The following is an 18,329-nucleotide window of genomic DNA, read 5'->3' as shown; positions in this document are numbered from 1 at the left end:
CACCATCCCCCGTGACTCCACTGATCGATCAATCAACAAGGCCCGGGACCTGCACAGACACTGACTCTCATGCCCACCCCCAAACCTCTCCCCCTCCTCCCCCATTTTACAGTAGGCTACAAACTGAAAATGTTTGTACAATAAAAATCGGAGGCACATGTAAATAAGTACCATCTTGCACATAGTCTCTATAATTCCCTTCTAACTTGTATATCTTGTCTATTTCATATTTTATATTTATATGTCTATTGCCACACACACTAAAGCAAATTCTTTTTATGTGCAGAAAGTACTTGGTAGTAGAAAGTACTTTTTTTTTTTGTAGGGTTCCCTTTCTTTGTCAAGTATTGTTTTTTAAAATCCATTGTCTACATGTTTGTAAACACTGCCATTCAAAAGTTTGGAATCACTCAAAAAAAGCCTGTGCTTTTATTCATGATATATATTGTAAAATCTATGTTTCCTGTGTTTTCCATCATTTGGAGCAAAGTTTTGGGGTCATTATTTTGTCCTGACAAAATTGGCTCCAATCAAACACTGCCCACATGGTGTAGCATGGCGTTACAAAATGAGAGTTGTTCAATAAGCCTTTTAGTTTGTGCAAATCCCCCACTTCCCTAGCACCCTCCACCATGCTTGACAGATGGCATCAAGAACTCGTACAGCATCTTTTCATGTGTTCTGTGCCTCATAAATTTCTTCTGTGTGAGACAAATACCTCGAAATTAGATTGATCTGTCCACAATACTTTTCTCAAGTCATCCCCTATTCAATTTCTGTATTCTTTGTCGATTACAGTCTTTTCCTTTTATTAGCCAGTCTTAGATATGGCTTTTTTTCTCCAAGTCTCCCTATAAGGTCAGTATCATGCAATTACCCTCTTAACAGTTGATGATGACCCTGATGTTTGGCGGCTAGTGTTCAATAAACCTGCCAGGTGAGGACCTGTGGGGCGCCTGTTTCTCAGACTAGAGATTTATCCTCCAGGACAGTTGTGGATCAGGGCCTGCCATTTCTCTTCCTATCCTGGATAAAGCCAGTTTGTGCTGTTCTATGAAGTGTGTGGTGCACACCCTTGTACATATGATATCTTTAGTTTCTTAGCAATTTCTGTCATTGAATTGCCTTCCTTTTTCAAAACAACAATTGATTGTCAAGTTTCTAAAGAAAGGTCTTTGTTTCCAGCCATTCAGGACCATAATCAAACCTGCAGATGCTGTCGCTTCAGATACTCAAATAGCCCAAAGCAGGCCACTGTTATTGTTTTGTTTTTGGGGTTTTTTTTTGGGTGGTCCATATCCATATCACTATGAGTCTTTTACCTTACTGAGGTTTTATAATGTTGAGCAGACTGGCTCAAAACAGCTGCCTGATGATGCAAATGCCTTTAATCTTAACACTGTTTCTTCCATCCCTCCTTATACTGTGTATCCTATGAAGAAGATAAGCGTGGGACATAGAGCATGTATGTGAGTGCACAAAATACGTTCACAGACTCGCAAGATCTTATCTTTGCTGGAACAATGTAATATTTATGATATATGACCATGTTTTTTTTTATCTGATTAACTGAGCCTGCTGGCCTTCTGCTATCATGAAAACTCTTCCAAGGAAAAATTCCTCATCCAATGACACAAAAACTATTATTAGAGTCATTGGAGAGAGCAACAAAGAAAACAGTCTCTTCTTCAAACATACTGTATGTATATGTACAACAGCACTGCGTGATTTTATCTTCTTCAGTTTAGCTTACCCTGTTAACTGCTGTCTACCTTTGCTGCCAGTGCTGTGTAGCACAGTGGTCCAAACTTTACCCAAGAAAAAGGGGTCTGCAGTAATCCCAGGGGTATCATGCAGTATCTGGAAGCTGTTTTAATTAAGACAGGAAGAGCAAGGAGTATTTGTCACAATGGCCCACTTCATCTGCAGACTGTCAGCTCCAGTCGGTGTCCCCACCACTGAGCCAACAGGTGCTGGTAGGCAGCATGAGAGCACCGGCTGGACGAGGCTGTGAAATAAAATCGCAGAGGAATTGAATCAGTTCCTCTGCCTGACTCAAGCAGCAGAATCAGGATCACAAGTTCAAACTTTTAAGTATTTTCTTCAGGCAGAGTAAAGTTTCAGTGGGTATAACACAGATCTCCAACTGTCATTTACTTCAATTTAAGCTCATGCTGCTGGCAAATTCATCAATGCATTTACTGTCAGGGCTATACCTAATCAAAACACTGTTTTTGGAGGTGGAGATATTTTTTATTTAGTGTACGATCACCCTGTTTTGTATAGCATTACACTACCAGACTAAGAGCTGTGTTGTTCTCATACACTGTTAACAGTCTGTGACCACTCAGGTCAATATTTGTTCATTACCCATGGTTGACATGTCTAAGGGAAATTATGGCTGATCCCGCTGAATCCTGTACAATATAACCTTTGACTGGACTCAACATTGGCCTGATTACCTAAACCAAGGCACTGTTGCCCACCTGGATTACAAGATCCTGACCTTTGGCTTGTGAGCTCTTTGTCTTGAGAACAAAGACGTGTAAAATGTGCAGAGCAGGAGGGCTGAGCCAAGGAGTAAAAAGAAAGTACAGCTTCCCATTGGGCGCGTATTACGAAATCAAATTTGTCTTGCATGCTCTGAGCATTAAGTGACAATACTGTAAGAGGTTTTTATCACGTTCCCCACTGTCAGAGTTGGTTTACAAAATTGTCACGACATGTCACATCCTTTTTCTGTGCAGAGTGCAGGGCAACTGCAATGAACTGAAAGCTAATGTCATCTAAATGCAAATATGGAGGCTCAGTAGACACTGGTGAGGAAAGATTATTGTACTGTAATAACCTAATAACATTGCATACATGTACATGTGTAACACAGCATTTTTACTCAATGCCAGCCACATGCAGTCAAACAGTGATTTCACAGAGACTGGTCATGTCCACAATTTGGTCCATTGTCAGTGCCCCTAATAATGATGCTGATCTCTGCTCTTAAGCTGTTACTCTGCCCTGTGCGTTGTGTTTATACAGTATGTCACTTTCTGATAAAGTCTGAAGTAGAGCAGGGCTGGTTGTTGCTTTGCGCTGCTTAACCAGGATTTACATATTTGTAGATGCATTTTAGCGAACAAGAATAAGTAATCTCGGTATCATCTTATTCGAGTAAAGTGAGCTAGACTGATTGTTTTGCGTTATTAGCTACAGCTGATGTTTTTCATCACCTGCGATCACTGCACTGCATCTCATAACAATATTTTATTGGAGAGCAACCTTTCTCTGTCTCTCCAAGAAGTGAACCTTCACAGGCCTGCTGAATGTTTCCCAGTTTGCTTTGAGGTCTATTGTGTTGAATCTGTGTGGTGGCCGCTGAAGCATGATAATTTAGAGACAGAACGTGCAGCTCCCCATCAACCCTCTGCAGCTCTGCGTAAATGGAGGGAATTGTTCAGGCACTGCTGGGATGAGCCTCGTATTACCAGCGCTTCATTTGCTGACCTGCAGGATGCAACAGAATATGAGCCCATGTTGAAACCTGCAATGTATTGTACGTGCAACAACTAAAATTGGTGTTCCTGTGGCTCAACTAAACTCATCATGGTATGGACTTTGTTTCTTAAGTTTCAGGACTATAGATTTTACTTTACTTTACTTTAGTCTAAATGAAAGAGTACAGTCTGAGTCAGGCAAGATAAAGAACAGTTATAAAATTCACAAAGGAAATAAAAGAAGATGAAACATAAACCTTTTCAGAGTTTGTATAACAAATAGCAGAATGACTCTTATACCTGAACATCCAGTACAGTAAGTGTCACTAATTACAACAAAACACTATAAAACAAGACAACAAAATGCACAAAAAACAGAAAGCAAAACATTTGCAATGCAAGCTGTTTGTATGTGAAAGTAGTAGGTCCATTTACCATAACAATTTATATTGAGTTTGTAGAGGCCAAGACATCCTGGTTTTTAGTTCATAATATGGGTCAGGCTCCAGAAATACTACATCATACATTTCCAATAAAACACCACATCTCCAGTTAGTAACATAGGCTTTCTGTTAAATAAATATTTTGTTTCCAAGCTCAAGGCAAGATAATCGTTTAGATCATTTTTCAAACTTTCAAAAGCTCCCTCCAGAGTCATGAATAATTTGTTACAACAGCTTTTACAGGCTAAGTAGTAACACGACAAGTAAACTGATGTGTAAATTAAGTGGAGTGCCCCTTTAAAGTCAATTTGACATTGTTTAGTAGATTCACGTGGGTGTTAAAAAATGTCAAGGTTCTTAAAGGCTGGAATCAGTGTTATACAATTATTTTGAGTTGTCAAGTCATCTGAATATTTTTTGTAGGATACTGTATTGTGTTGGTTGATTGTGATAGATACTGTATGTGGACAGTAAAAGGTGATTTTCTTGTTTTTGTCAGTTCAAAATCAAAATGCTCAACAGCTTGCAAGAAGGATGATTGCTAAATTTATTTGGGCCCACTGCAAACCTCCTGAGACAGACATGGCGGTGAGTAGGTAAAGACTGAAGTGTTATTTTATGTTAAATTGTAAATTGTCACATAACTGATTGCATCTGCAGAATTTTGAGGATGCTGTGTGCCTTCTTTGCAAAGCAGAAGCAATGTTTTCAGCATGGCAAACCAACAACTAAGTTCGATGGTCGCAGTATCTTTCACAACTTTGACCTCCAATATATACTTACAGCATTCTTTGTCATCCACAGTCATCGCTGTTCCCATGAAACAAACAAACAGAATCACCGTCTTTCTTACTTTAGTCATCAAGAAGTCATTTAACAGATTGTTTTCAGATTGCATCTGGGTCATTCCTATGATCCCAGGGTCCTGTGTACCCCAGTTCTAGTGTTAGGGATTAGGGAACTTAGGGCTCTGAGAACATAGATGCACTCCCATCCCATCTTGAGACTGTGCACTGAGGTAATCGGTTTGCATTCACTGAGTCCTGGATCTCCTGTTATAAAATGAAAAGACATCATTGCTCTCGGGGTGAGAGAGTAAATATAAATGTGTGACTCCCACATTTGATGGAATAAAGGGTTTGCCACATTTTTGAAATGTGTGGTGAATATGGTGCAATAGATAGGTTGAGATCAAATGCTCTACTATGAGGGTCAGACTTCTTTATTTGTTCAGTTTCACTTTTTGAAAGTTAGGTATAAACATACAAATACATAAATATAATGGAAAGTTCAATCTTGACTGAAGTAAGCAGTAAGCCAACATGGACAAGAAGTTCTTTAAGTGTCCTGGGCCAACTCCATCTCCTGAGGAAGTTAGTTAGATACAGTGTAGTGCAGGACTGGACCCTGTATCACCCTTTCAACACAGTGTCCTCTTGTGAGGCTGGTGGTCACAGCTCCGAGTGTGACTTCAGTCCTCTCTGTATATTTCCCTTTCCCCTCCATCCACTTGTGTGTCTATGTGTTTGTGTGTGTGTGTGTTGTAGACACAGCTTAACTTCCTGGCACCTGCCTTATTTCCTTAGTGACTCCAATCAACTCATCTACTTCCCATGCAAATACTCAAATACACTCATTGTCAGTCTGTTCCGTCTGGTACAGTGGCTCTCAGCCAACTGAGCTCCAGTGATCTATATTGCAGCAATGTATCATATCAAATTCATTGTTTGTACTGACTCATCTTTAATGTTTTATAGCCTTTATACTTAACCACCATTCATGTAACTCTCATAGCAGCTTTTGTGCAACAATTTAGCTGTCAATCAAGGCCAAGTAATAAATAAGGTTTCTCTGCTGAAGAGGATTTTTTTTAATTTTTTAATAATATCACAACGAGTATGGTCTAGAGCTGCTCTTTGAAAAATGTAATGATAACTTCTGTTATGAATTGGCCCTATATGAGTAAAACTGAACTGAATTGATGATCTTGGGGTGCACAGATGGGTTTAACCACAGGTTCCTGAAACTGCCAGAAAGTGAGGTTTTCTAGTTTCAGTAACCACTATCATACAGTTTCTCTGTCTATGATCATCCAAAGGTCAGGCTATTATAACTACTAGCTTTGAATTTAACTTGTTTTTCTAAGAAAAGGCCACATTTCCTAATCACATAGTGTGTACGCCCAAATGTTGCAACATGTTTTAGACTGTATCGCTCTTGGTCAGATACTCTGAGCACAGAGCTGTGAACAGAACTCTGTCCCTTTAGCTGAGGCACTTGCTTTGCATATCTCATGTGTTATCACAACAGATTTTTTGCTTTTTGCATGTCATTTTCAGTGCATTTAGTCTGTACCGAATTATATTGTGCTGAGATGGCGTGTCATTTTACGCGTTAATGTCAGAGAGAAAAAAAATGTCAGGTGATATTTTACAGAGCGACAAAGTGCAAAGCACAGGGAGGAGGTCGGGGTGGATGGACACGTTATTCAACCAGGACACCGCCGTTTGTGTGAAACCAAAAGTCAACGTTGGCTTATTGTAACTTAAGTAATGTATAACATAATTTATAACGTAATGTATTTAACATAATGTGACATAACCAAGTTTCACTTTACCATACTATGGTGGGCATCAGTAAAGATGTTTTCACATTCACAGACAACAAATTTTTATTGATGTTACTCAATATCATGATAGGTACATAAAAAAGTCTAATTAAATTAATTTAAAATCACAATGATTGCCCAGATCTACTTCCAAACACACGTTCTCTTACTATTCTCTGCCCTGCTGCTCTTGTGCAGTCTCTGCTCTCCTCTCCTGTCCAACATCAACAAACACGTGGTCAAATTAAGATTAATGTTAAATTAACTAGACTAGATATGTCAAAGACACCACCAATGTTTGAGGAAATTAGAAAGCGAACCGCCGCCATCGATTCTGATGAGCCCAACTTAAATGACCGGCTGTGGGAACCTGATACAATGTGTGTTTTTTGATAAATTGTAGTGTAAAACTCATGTTTAGGGATGGGTATAGTTAGGATGTTATCAATACAACTCTGGTTCATTACTCTTATTGGTTCTTTTTCATTACTGAAAGTGCTCTTTAAAAAATAAATTATTTAATAAAGAATACATTCAGAACAGGATTAGAATTTAATACACAGCTCAAAAAACTGAGGGAACACTTAATCATCACTGTATAACGTCAAGTCAATTAAACTTCAGGGATATCAATCTGTCCAGTTAGGAAGCATAAGAGATTGTGAATCAATGTCACTTGTTTTAGTGCAAATGAAAGTGACATCAGGTGCACAGGAAAAGCAAGACATCCCCCTAAAAGGAAATGGTTTTGCAGGTGGTGGCTACAAACAATTGCTCTCACCTTATCCTTCCTGACTGATAGTTCTCTAGTTTTGCGTTTTGCTAGTGTTCTTGTCACTACCGGTAGAATGAGGTGGTACCTGCAGCACATTCAGGTTGCACAGGTCCCCCGGTCCTCCAGGATGGCACATCCACACATTTCTGGGAGACACAGCAAACCTTGTTGTGACGGCACAAGAAGTTTTGCTGTGTCTCCCAGCACAGAGCAGGTTCACACTGAGCACATGTGACAGATGTGAAAGAGTCTGGAGACACCATAGTGAACTTAATGCTGCCTGCAACCTCATCCAGCATTACTGGTTTGACAAAAAGAAAACCAAAATGCTATTTTATCTTGTTCCTTATACTAGAGACAGTAGGACACATACCAGATAAGTTCCTTGGAAGATCATAACAAAAATACAAAATACCACTTTGTTCCAACTATCTGTGAGAACAGGAAAGTCTGAGTGGTTTACTGCACTGCTAAGTATAAAAGTTTTTCGTGATCAAAGCATGGTGTTTTCCAGAGGGACACATTGCAGTCTCTTGCGGCTCTGTTAACATACTGTCATGTTTCCACCCCCTCATTGTTCGGGATTTTATTGGAAGTGACCTTGTTTTGGTTTGACAGCTAGCTCTGTACCAATCCATTACAACGTGTCCAGTTAAAAGACAAATAGATACAGTATGTATTCAACATCAAAACAGATTTACTTTACGTTTTGTGACCGGCAAGAATCGTGCCATTTACTAACCTTGAGAAATTGAATCTGTTTTCACGCAGCAGCCAATAAACGCTGAACAAATGTACATGAGCAATATATAAACCAACACAGATAGCCTGATAACACAAGATGTAACATTCACCTTTTCCACTCTGCGGGAAGCTGACACACACTATTATAAAGATGAATATATACTGCATCGACTCTGTGGCACTTCCTCTGGTGGGAAACTTTAAAATAAATTTGTCAAGTGCCACTGTGTGACCTTGACTGTTCCACAGATGATTATAGACAGAAGACGAAGAGAAGACTGAACGTGTCAGTGATGGAATGAGCAAATTAGTTCAGGGGAGTCGGTGAGCGTAGGGATGATCAACAACAGATGCCTCATAATGCATATACTGTAGTGCTGCAAGAATGAAACAGATTCTTTACTCACATACAAAGACTTTTTCATTACAGTTGCAGTACATAAAACACAGCAGGTGCATGCTTAAGTGAAGCATGAGTGTTTGAGGCCAGGGAGGCTTGATAATCCTTGATAAGAAGAGGAATGTCTGCTACTGAAGAAAAGAAGTTATTAAGATATCAAAGCATGAAACATTCTTGGATGGTGATACCTCACAGTAAAGCTGTCTTTTACATTTTGCATGTTTCTATTCATTTCCACTCATTTTACAGTGAATATTTCACAGCCTGTACAACATTTGTATAATATAGACTCAGTGGACACTTTAATAGGTACACCTGTACAATGTCATGCAATCCACAAACTGTTTTGCCATAAACTCTCCTTTTGTGATGCCTATGGCCTTCACCTTTGGAGACCACAAACAGGAAGTCTGCATTATAAACTGGAGCCTCAGAATTTGAAATATGCGGCTCTTTTTCCAGTCAGGGAGGGTCTGGTGAAGGTGGCAGTTGCATTATGGGAAGTGCAGGATCACAAACTTTTATAATTGTCCCCTCTAGCTTAATGGAAATGCAATATCTACAGTTAACAATGCTGAAATAAGATTTAGTTCTGCACTGACACAAAGTGTTAACTGCTTTGCAAAAATGTTTGTTTTTCAACTGAATCAATTGTTAAGAAAAGATGAGGGAATTCATGGTGTTTACTTGAACTGCAGCATCATGAGAGCTCACTGTTCACTGTTTTGAAACAAAGTCCCAACCACACGTTCTACTCTCCCGCTATAATCATTTATATTCACAGCGAGGGAGGATAGAGGCTATGTTTGCATTTAGAAACAATAATTTGACAATTCGATGTGTATACATGAAAGTAATTACACAGTATTTTCTCCTTTGAGGTTTGCTGATGCTAAGACATTCTTTCTTTGTAAGGCTGAGTGAAAGTATTACTGAGATGATTTGACCTTCTTTCAAGTTTGAGTGTTCAATTTGAGAGACATCAGAGAGAATCATATGAGCGCTTGAAGTCTTCACCTCCAATGAAGCTTTCAAGAAATGTCTGGCAAGATGTCCAGAACTCCACTACGATTTTATTTTGTAGGTTTTTATTTTTTTAACTTGTAAATGTTTGGCAAACATAATAAGAAACAGTTACAACATCATGTATTACACAATCAGTGGATTCTTGAGATTACATACGGAAGTCCTGAAGGCTTTTGAATAGTTTGGGGTTGAATTTTATCATATTTTCCTAGAACTCCAGTTCATAGTTGCAACACAACCTTGACAATCTAATAATTTTTTTTATCTATTTTATTTATCCACATGGAATCAATCCTGCAGTGATGTCTCAGAGGAAATGTGTTTTGTGTTCTGCCTCTGGAATAAACTACTTCGTGCTTATTCCAGTAATTACTTACTAGAAAGGACTAGGGGTGTGCATCTTCTCTGGTCTCATGATGCGATCACGATTATCAACGATTCAATTCCTCGATGCATCACAATGCATCACCTCAAGGGTGGGAATATCTAGGCACCTCATTACGATTATGAGTTGCTACAACGCGACTGTAAAATGAATAGGATAAAGATGTATTTTTCTCACTGTTTGTTAGGTTAGGTTAGGTTAGGTTAACTTTATTGTCACCAAAGGGAAATTCTGCTTGGGCACAGTGCAGAGTTGCTTCATAAAAAATATCACAAAAGACATCACACATCACAAAAGACATCAACAAGAACCTGAGAAGCATCGACATGTTGTACTTCACAAGAGGAAAATATAAACACAGAAGAAAAAAGTGCTATTGTGGTTGTTGCACATTGGTCCATTGAACTGAAGTTTGTGAAGTGCATATGCTAAGGTGCTAGTATGTTTATTGCACGTTGCCCTAGTTTGACTATCCTACTTGGTACTTTTAAAGCAAAGTATTTAACAACAATCCAAAGAAGTAGGTAGTAGTGAAATGCAGAGTTACTTGTTGTTGTTACTTCATATAAATGTAGCTAACATTGCATAGCATTACTACATTATTATAGCATTATTACTGACCTCTGCTGCTGCTGCTATTTTCATTTCTGATGCTGCTATTAGTATAGAGTCAGACTGGACTAACTACGCACTTTACAATGCTGCAGCCAAACCAAATTCACTCCACCTTAATATATCTGTTCCTTTTTTGTTGTCTCGTCTAGTGTAGTTACATTTGTTTCTTTTCTTGTAAGTTGATTATTGCAATCTTATATTAAGCACTGCAATCTTATACTAAGCCTTGAGCATTTGGTTCATTGTGTACTCGTATGTGTATTCATTATGTGGATGAATGACAACAAACAAACTTGAACTAGCTGCCAAAAGCGTCCTGCTCAGCTTCCAGACTGCAGTCTGAAGAGGACTGCCATAACTTATCCAGCATTTGAGACAAAACAAAAGACAGACTTTAATTAACAGACACACTGTGACCTAATGTTACACTGTACATTTACTGCCAGACTGAAACGTAGTGCTCCACTCACTTTCACCGTCACCTACTGCTGCCTGTCATGTAGCTGTCCTCTGAAGAATGAGCAGAGGACGCTAGCTAAGCGCTATCGCGCTGCACAGTGTGAGGGAGAAAATCATTAACATTAGTTGCTCAGTGATTATATTGATCATGTGTTAAGTTTAGTAGCGGCAGTTCAATCAACAGCTGCCTGTCTGTGCCAAACAGGGAGAACCACACGTCTCCGTTGTGTCTGTGCCTGTCTGTTACAGTCCGTAGCTGCACTTCTGCATTTTCAAGTGACGCCTTTTTCGTTCTGTCAACAATAAATTATCAATTAACCTCTAGATAATCCATTATTGACATTTGTGAATCGATTCATAATCGTCCAAGTCCACATCGCGATGCATTTAAAAATAAATTATTTTCCACACCCCTAGAAATTACACAATTTGACTTTGCAGTTCAGCTTCCTACGACGCAACAATAACACAGCAAGCAACTTTCTCACGTCCAGTAGTGGTTAATACATTTCAGACAAAACTATAATCAGTCTCACCAGCAGGACACACATAACACCAGAGCTTGCAAATAATAATGTGGTTATTGCAATTGATGTACTATGTATTTTATACTCTTATTGTTTTATTATACATGTTTATGATTATGTTGCACTGTCTTTTAGCTAAGAACACAGGGTGACACTGAAAGTGATAAAACTACTATTCTCAACAGCTGTTGAATGTGTCAAGGGAAAAACTGCATGAGACTCGGTCAGGGCTGGACCTATTCCAAAATATCAGCCTTGGCATTTTTAGCCCAGATCGGACCCGCACAATCAGTCGAACACCACCCACCAGTACACCATGTTTGCAGTCCCCTTAAATAAGCATACTGCACTATTCCCCCAAACCACTATGAAACTTTTTTTTTTACTGTACTAGGCTAATACATAAGCATACATTTTAGCACAGCAGAGCTACAGATGTAACTTATTATACAGTCTTTCTGCACATCTGTATCAAAGGGAATTTAAAATAAATATAAAATACATTAAAAAAATAAGTAAAATAAAAATAAAATAAAATAAAATCGGGAAAGGCTCTTCTATAAAAGTATGTTTTAAGAAGGGACTTAAAAGAGTTCACTGACTCAGCCGACCTGATTTCCTCGGGCAGGCTGTTCCAGAGCCTCGGGGCCCTGACAGCAAACGCTCTGTCCCCTTTAGTTTTCAGTCGAGACTCTGGAACAGACAACAGACCTCTACCCGAGGATCTCAAGGTACGTGCCGGTGTGTATGGGACTAAAAGGTCAGAAATATAACAAGGTGAGAGGCCAAGAGCTTTAAAAGTGATCAATAAAATTTTAAAGTCAATTCTAAAACATACTGGGAGCCAGTGTAATGAAGCTAAAATAGGAGTAATGTGGTCATATTTCTTTGTTCTGGTTAAAAGCCTGGCAGCTGAGTTCTGGACAGTCTGGAGTCGATCAATAGATTTTTGGGTTAAACAGGTGAAAAGGCTGTTGCAATAATCCAGGCGTGATGAGATGAAGGCGTGTAAAATGGTTTCAGCGTCCTTAAAAGTTAACATAGATCGTATTTTAGATATATTTCTAAGCTGGTGAAAACATGATTGCACAAGCTTTGTGGTGTGCTGCTCAAAATTTTAATTACTATCAAACCAAACACCAAGGTTCTTTGCAACAGGCTTAACATGATTCACTAGGGAACCAGCAGATGGCAGTATTTGCTTTGCCATCTGCTGAGACCCAATTACTAGGATCTCAGTTTTGTCTGAGTTCAGTTGGAGGAAATTATTTGACATCCAATTTTTGACTTCACAAAGGCAGTTGTTAAGTGAACTCAGCATGCCAGGGTCTGTGGATCTGACCGGCAAATACATTTGTGTGCCATCAGCGGAAATATGAAAAGAAACACCAAGTCTATGTATAATGTATCCAAGGGGAAGCAGATACAAGGAAAACAAAATGGGTCCTAAGGCCGACCCCTGAGGCACACCATATTTAACTGGACAGAATGAAGAGACATAGTTGTTTACAGACACACAGAACTTCCTCTTTGACAGGTAGGATGAAAACCATTTTAGGGCAGTACCAGAGATCCCCACCCAGTGCCTCAGTCTGTCTAACATTATGTTGTGATCAGTGGTGTCAAAAGCAGCACTAAGGTCCAGGAGTACCAGGACTGAGCACATGCCATCATCAGCGGACATTAAAAGGTCACTGGTGACTTTAAGGAGGGCAGTCAGCTGTGGTACTTCCTGAAACCAGATTGAAACTCATCAAATATTTTGTTATTTTCCAGTACAAAGAGCAGCTGTTTAGACACAATTCTTTCTAAAATTTTTGCTATAAAAGGTAGTTTTGAAATGGGTCTAAAATTTTGATGGAGGGATGGATCTAAAACAGGTTTTTTTAAAAGTGGGTTCACACAGGCAGTTTTATAATAATAATCAGGGACACAACCAGTAGATAGGGAGCTGTTAAAAACAGAGATCAAATGGGGCCCAACAGAATCTATTACTTTCAATAAGAACTTTGTAGGTATTACATCAAGTGGGCTGGAGGACACTCTCATTTGTGATACTGTTTTTAAAAGCTCAGACAAGTCAATGGGATAAAACTGGTTAAAACTCTCTTGTTGCCGGTGAGGGACCTCAGGGTAAGAGGAAGAGGGGGTAATATAGGCTCTGATTGACACCACCTTATCATTAAAATAAGATAAAAACAATTTACAATCATCATTACTTCCAGCTGAGGCACAAGGAGGGGTTGGGTTTACCTGCAGATCCACAGTCTTAAATAAAAACCTAGGATTATGTTGATGTGTAGAAATGAGTTCAGAAAAATAGTGTGTTGTCGCATCCCAAACCATGTAATTGTAGTTAGATAATACATCCTTCAGACTGAGGTAATGGACATGGAGACTGTTTTTTTTCCATCTGCGCTCTGTTTTCCCGCATTCCCTTTTTTGGCTGCGACTGCTGTTGTTTATCCAGGGTTGCTTACGAGCTGTAGGTTTATGTCTAACCTTTAGAGGAGAAATAGTATTTAGGGATGACAAGCAAATTTGATTGAAGTGATCTGTTGTGGTGACAGCCCGGCTGACGGTGAGTGTCCTGGTATTTTTTCTCCTTTTTATCAGTTATTCTGCTTTTTCCTTGGTTTTCTGTTCCCTGCCTGCCTCCCTGTGTTTTCTCCCCTGTATGTGCTCTCTCTCCCTCTGCTCCTGAGCCCAGCCAACAACCCACACCTGCACCTCATCAGCCACCTCGTCAGCCTGCCACACCTGCCAGTAATCAACCTCATCCCTGCCTGTATTTCAACCCCGGTTCTCCACACCACTCTTGCTTGGTCGTCGTTGCTCCATACCCGGTGCCACATCCACGTTCAGGCTCTCGTGTTTCTTGTTTTCTCACATTTTCCCTGTGCTTTGTCTCAGTTATCTCTAACCCTGTCTCTCCGTCTGTTTCCCTCCCAGGTTCACTCACCCTCGTCCTCCGTTCAGTCGGCTGGGCTCGTCCTCTGGACCTCTCCTCTTCGGGCTCCCCCCACGGTGTCCTCCCAGTTCTCCCTTGCATCCTCCCTTCCTCGGCCCCAGTGTTCCCCGGCTCCCTTGTCCCAGTCTCCTCGGTTCCCCGTGCCAGTGTTTCCACGGCATCCTCCTCTCCCTCCACTCAGTCCCTCAACCCCCTTTTCCCCTAAATAAACCTCCTTCGCTTAGAGTGCTGCGTTTGGGTCCTCTCTGTCCCCACCACACCACCCTCGTAACATGATCAGTCAAGTCGTTGGTGTTGGAATCAGTCGTGGGTTGGCTTTGGCTCTGAAACAATGTTCAAAACTGAAACGCATTGTTCATTAAGGATGCGAGAACACAAAGTGCTTGGTGAGGCAGATTGAGTAACTAGTGATTCAGTAAAAAACTATACATCTGTGGTCAGATATGTCAAGTCTACTAATTCCACAGAGGAAATGCTAACACCCAGGGTAAAAACCAAGTCCAGTGTATGACCACGGTTATGTGTTTGCCCATAGACATGTTTTAAGTTAAAAGAAGTGGTTATATTTAAAGTCAGTTGCATAAACATTTGTGAGGTCATCAACATGAATATTAAAATCGCCACAGAACAACTTTGTCATAATTTAAAACCAGAGTAGATAAAAATTCTGGAAGTTCTGATAAAAATCCTCTAGGTGGTTTTGGGGGGTGATAAATTATGACAAATATGATAGGTTGCAGGCCACCAACTTTAAAAGAGAGCTACAAAGGAGGCAAATTCATTACAGCGTACTTGATGACATTTAAAATTTTTCCTGTGCATGCTCACTAGCCCACGACCACTGACCCTGGGTTGACTAAAACAAACATATTGAGGCGGACACAGTTCAGCTGTAAACTGTAAATGTCAGCCGTGGTGGCACCAGGGAAGCAGTGAGTGGTAGCGTTAGCGTTAAAGAAACGGATGTTTCTGATTATGGAGTCACCAATTATTAGTGTGGTTGGAGAGAAAAGAGGACAAGGAGATGCAGGTTGTGGGGTTCCAGAGCAGGACTGAGCAGAATCTGCTTCAACACTGCGTGCAGACTGAGGATGGAGTGTGTGAGCTGCCGAGTGTTGTGTTGGAGTAGCAGTAACATGGTAGAGACGGCCTCCTTCAGGATCCTACGACGGGAAGCGGAGGTGACGGCTGCCGATCAGGCCCAGCGGCAGACCGGCGGCCCAGCCGATCACCGTTAGCCGCCAGTGCAGGAGATGTAGCCGGTGGAGGAGATGCAACAGTGTCGGCAGGCACTGTCTGCCAAAAGGGATCCGTGTCAGGGACACTTGAAGCCGCAGGTGCATCCGCTGGATGGACCGGAGTATCGTCAGACAGGGCTGCATAGCGGTTGGAGAGGCCGATGTGCGGAGGAGAGGCAGCCCCATCCGAGCCTCTCTTGCAGCCACGGACCACCACTTCAGCCCAGGTTGACTGATGCTTCGGAGTCGAGCAGGAGGAAAGCCTTGGAAGGGTAGAAGGGTCCCATAGCACGGTGTCCTGGATGTTAGCGGTTGCGCTAAGAGAAACAATCTGTTTGGCTTGTACTGAAGCCACATCCATAAAGCCAGTCAGCAGGGAATCTTTCTCTTTGAGTTCCTCTGAAAGTTGTCATATGTCTTCCTAAGGTCAGCAATCTTTTTGTTCGCTTTTTTAAGGAGTATGCAGTCCGCAGAGTTATCTCAGCTAGCATAGTTGCCGGAGCTTTGTTGTGGTCAGTAGCGCTGATATCGTTTTTACGGTCATCTAGCTTAAAATCCATGTCAGATGACTAAAATCCTTAACCCACATAAAACTTAAGTTAAAAACTTAAGTTAAATAAAAATTATCTAAAAAATGTAACATAAAAGTGTGGATTAAAATTGGATAAAAGTCAGGTTTAGACAGAGCCTCCGACAGGTAGCTACAGACGCCAATGCTTTATGTGCAACTTTAACACAGAATGTAGAAGCAGTGAAATAATAATGATTGTAGCTATGTGGGGCAGAGTGTGTTCATCACTGCTTTTCTCACTTTTGTTCATTACACCCTTTTGAGCTATACACAAAGGCACTCTGACTGCACTGTCTAATTATGGATGCGAATGTATTTAGTTGCAGAGTATTATTCATCACCACATTTCATTCTCATTATACCCACTCAGGAAACAGGTTGTTTCATGTCTCAGGTTCTGGTAAACAACATGCTAATTATGCATCTTGCAGTGTTTACAGTATCTCCTTTAGCAGATCCCACATGGACCACAATAATGAACAAACACTAGCTTTGCACTTGCACTATTTTTTTTTACATTAAAGGAGTAAATTGTGTGTGTCTCACGTCTTCATTCACCGCAGGCCCTATTTGTCAACCCTGTATCAGTTTATATACTACTAATAGTGGATGGGTGGGTGTGGAAAATAATTGATTTTTAAGTGCATTGCGATGCGGACTTGGACGATTATGAATCGATTCACAAATGTCAATAATCGATTATCTAGAGGTTAATTGATAACTTAATGTTGACGGAACGAAAAAGGTGGAAGTGCAGCTCCAGACTGTCTGTGGTGTGCACACAACGGAGACGTGTGGTTCTCCCTGTTTGGCCCAGACAGGCAGCTGTTGAGTGAACTGCCGCTACTAAACTTAACACATGATCAATGAAATCAATGCGCAACTAACGTTAATGATTTTCTCCCTCAAACTATGCAGCGCTGTAGCGCTTAGCTATTGTCCTCTGCTCATTCTTCAAAGGACAGCGACATGACAGGCAACAGTAGGTGACGGTGAAAGCCAGCGGCCAGAGGACAACATGAGCACTACGTTTCACTACTTTAGGTCACAGCGTGTCCGTTAATTAAAGTCTGTCTTTTGTTTTCCAACTGCTGATAAGCAGTTAGCGCTAACATTAGCTAACATCTCCTCTTCAGACTGCAGTCTGGAAGCTGAGCAGGACGCTTTTGGCTGCTAATTCAAGTTTGTTTGTTGTCATTCATCCACATATTGAGTACACAATGAACGAAATGCCGTTTCTCAAGGCCCAATACAAGATTACAATAATCAACTTACAAGACAAGAAACAAACATGTAACTACACTAGACAAGACAACAAAAAAGGAACAGATATATTAAAGAGGTGGTATTATGCTCATTTTCAGGTTCAAAATCTTATTTAGGGGTTGTACCAGAGCAGATTAACATCGTTTAATTTTCAAAAACACCATATGTTTTTGCCATACTGCACATTGCTGCAGCTCCTCTTTTCACCCTGTGTTGAAGGCTTCGTTTTAGCTATGGAGTGATGCATCTTGTCTCTAAATGATCTTTGTTGGGAGTTGCACATGCGCAGTTCCTAGTTAAGGACTACTAGCCAATCAGAAGCAGAGAAGGGCAGGTCAGCGAAAGGATGGTAAAGAGCTTTGATTCAGCTGTAGGCTACATGTTGCCACCAGGTTGGCAACATGGACTAAAGCGAGAGTTTCAGAGTGGTGAGTTATTAATCTGTAACAAAAGTATCTTTCATCCATAAAGTTTTAACTGAGCTCTGTCTCTACATCACAGTAACAACTTTATGTCCATTGACTGCTTGGAGGGTAGTTAGTGTTTGGAAGGGAGAGGAGAGGTGTGCTGCAGCTCAGTGTTTTTCCACCGGTGTGTTTGAGGGCGTGTCAGAGTAGTCACTCAGCGAGCATTATGACAAGTATTTTCATTGTGACCTCACAAGAAAGGGAAGGACTGCAAACAAGCTGTTTTCAGGCAGTTCAGAGCAGTGTTTTCTGTGGGAGATGGGAACTCACTTTGGGGTGGACTTTGGGGTTTTTCACTTTGCAAACCTAGTATATGCACAAAAAAGGTATATAACTCAATAAA

Source organism: Micropterus dolomieu, linkage group LG18, assembly GCF_021292245.1.
Source record: "Micropterus dolomieu isolate WLL.071019.BEF.003 ecotype Adirondacks linkage group LG18, ASM2129224v1, whole genome shotgun sequence".
Lineage (NCBI taxonomy): Eukaryota > Metazoa > Chordata > Actinopteri > Centrarchiformes > Centrarchidae > Micropterus > Micropterus dolomieu.
The sequence above is the reverse complement of the archived record's forward strand: the minus strand, read 5'-3'. Positions refer to the sequence as shown.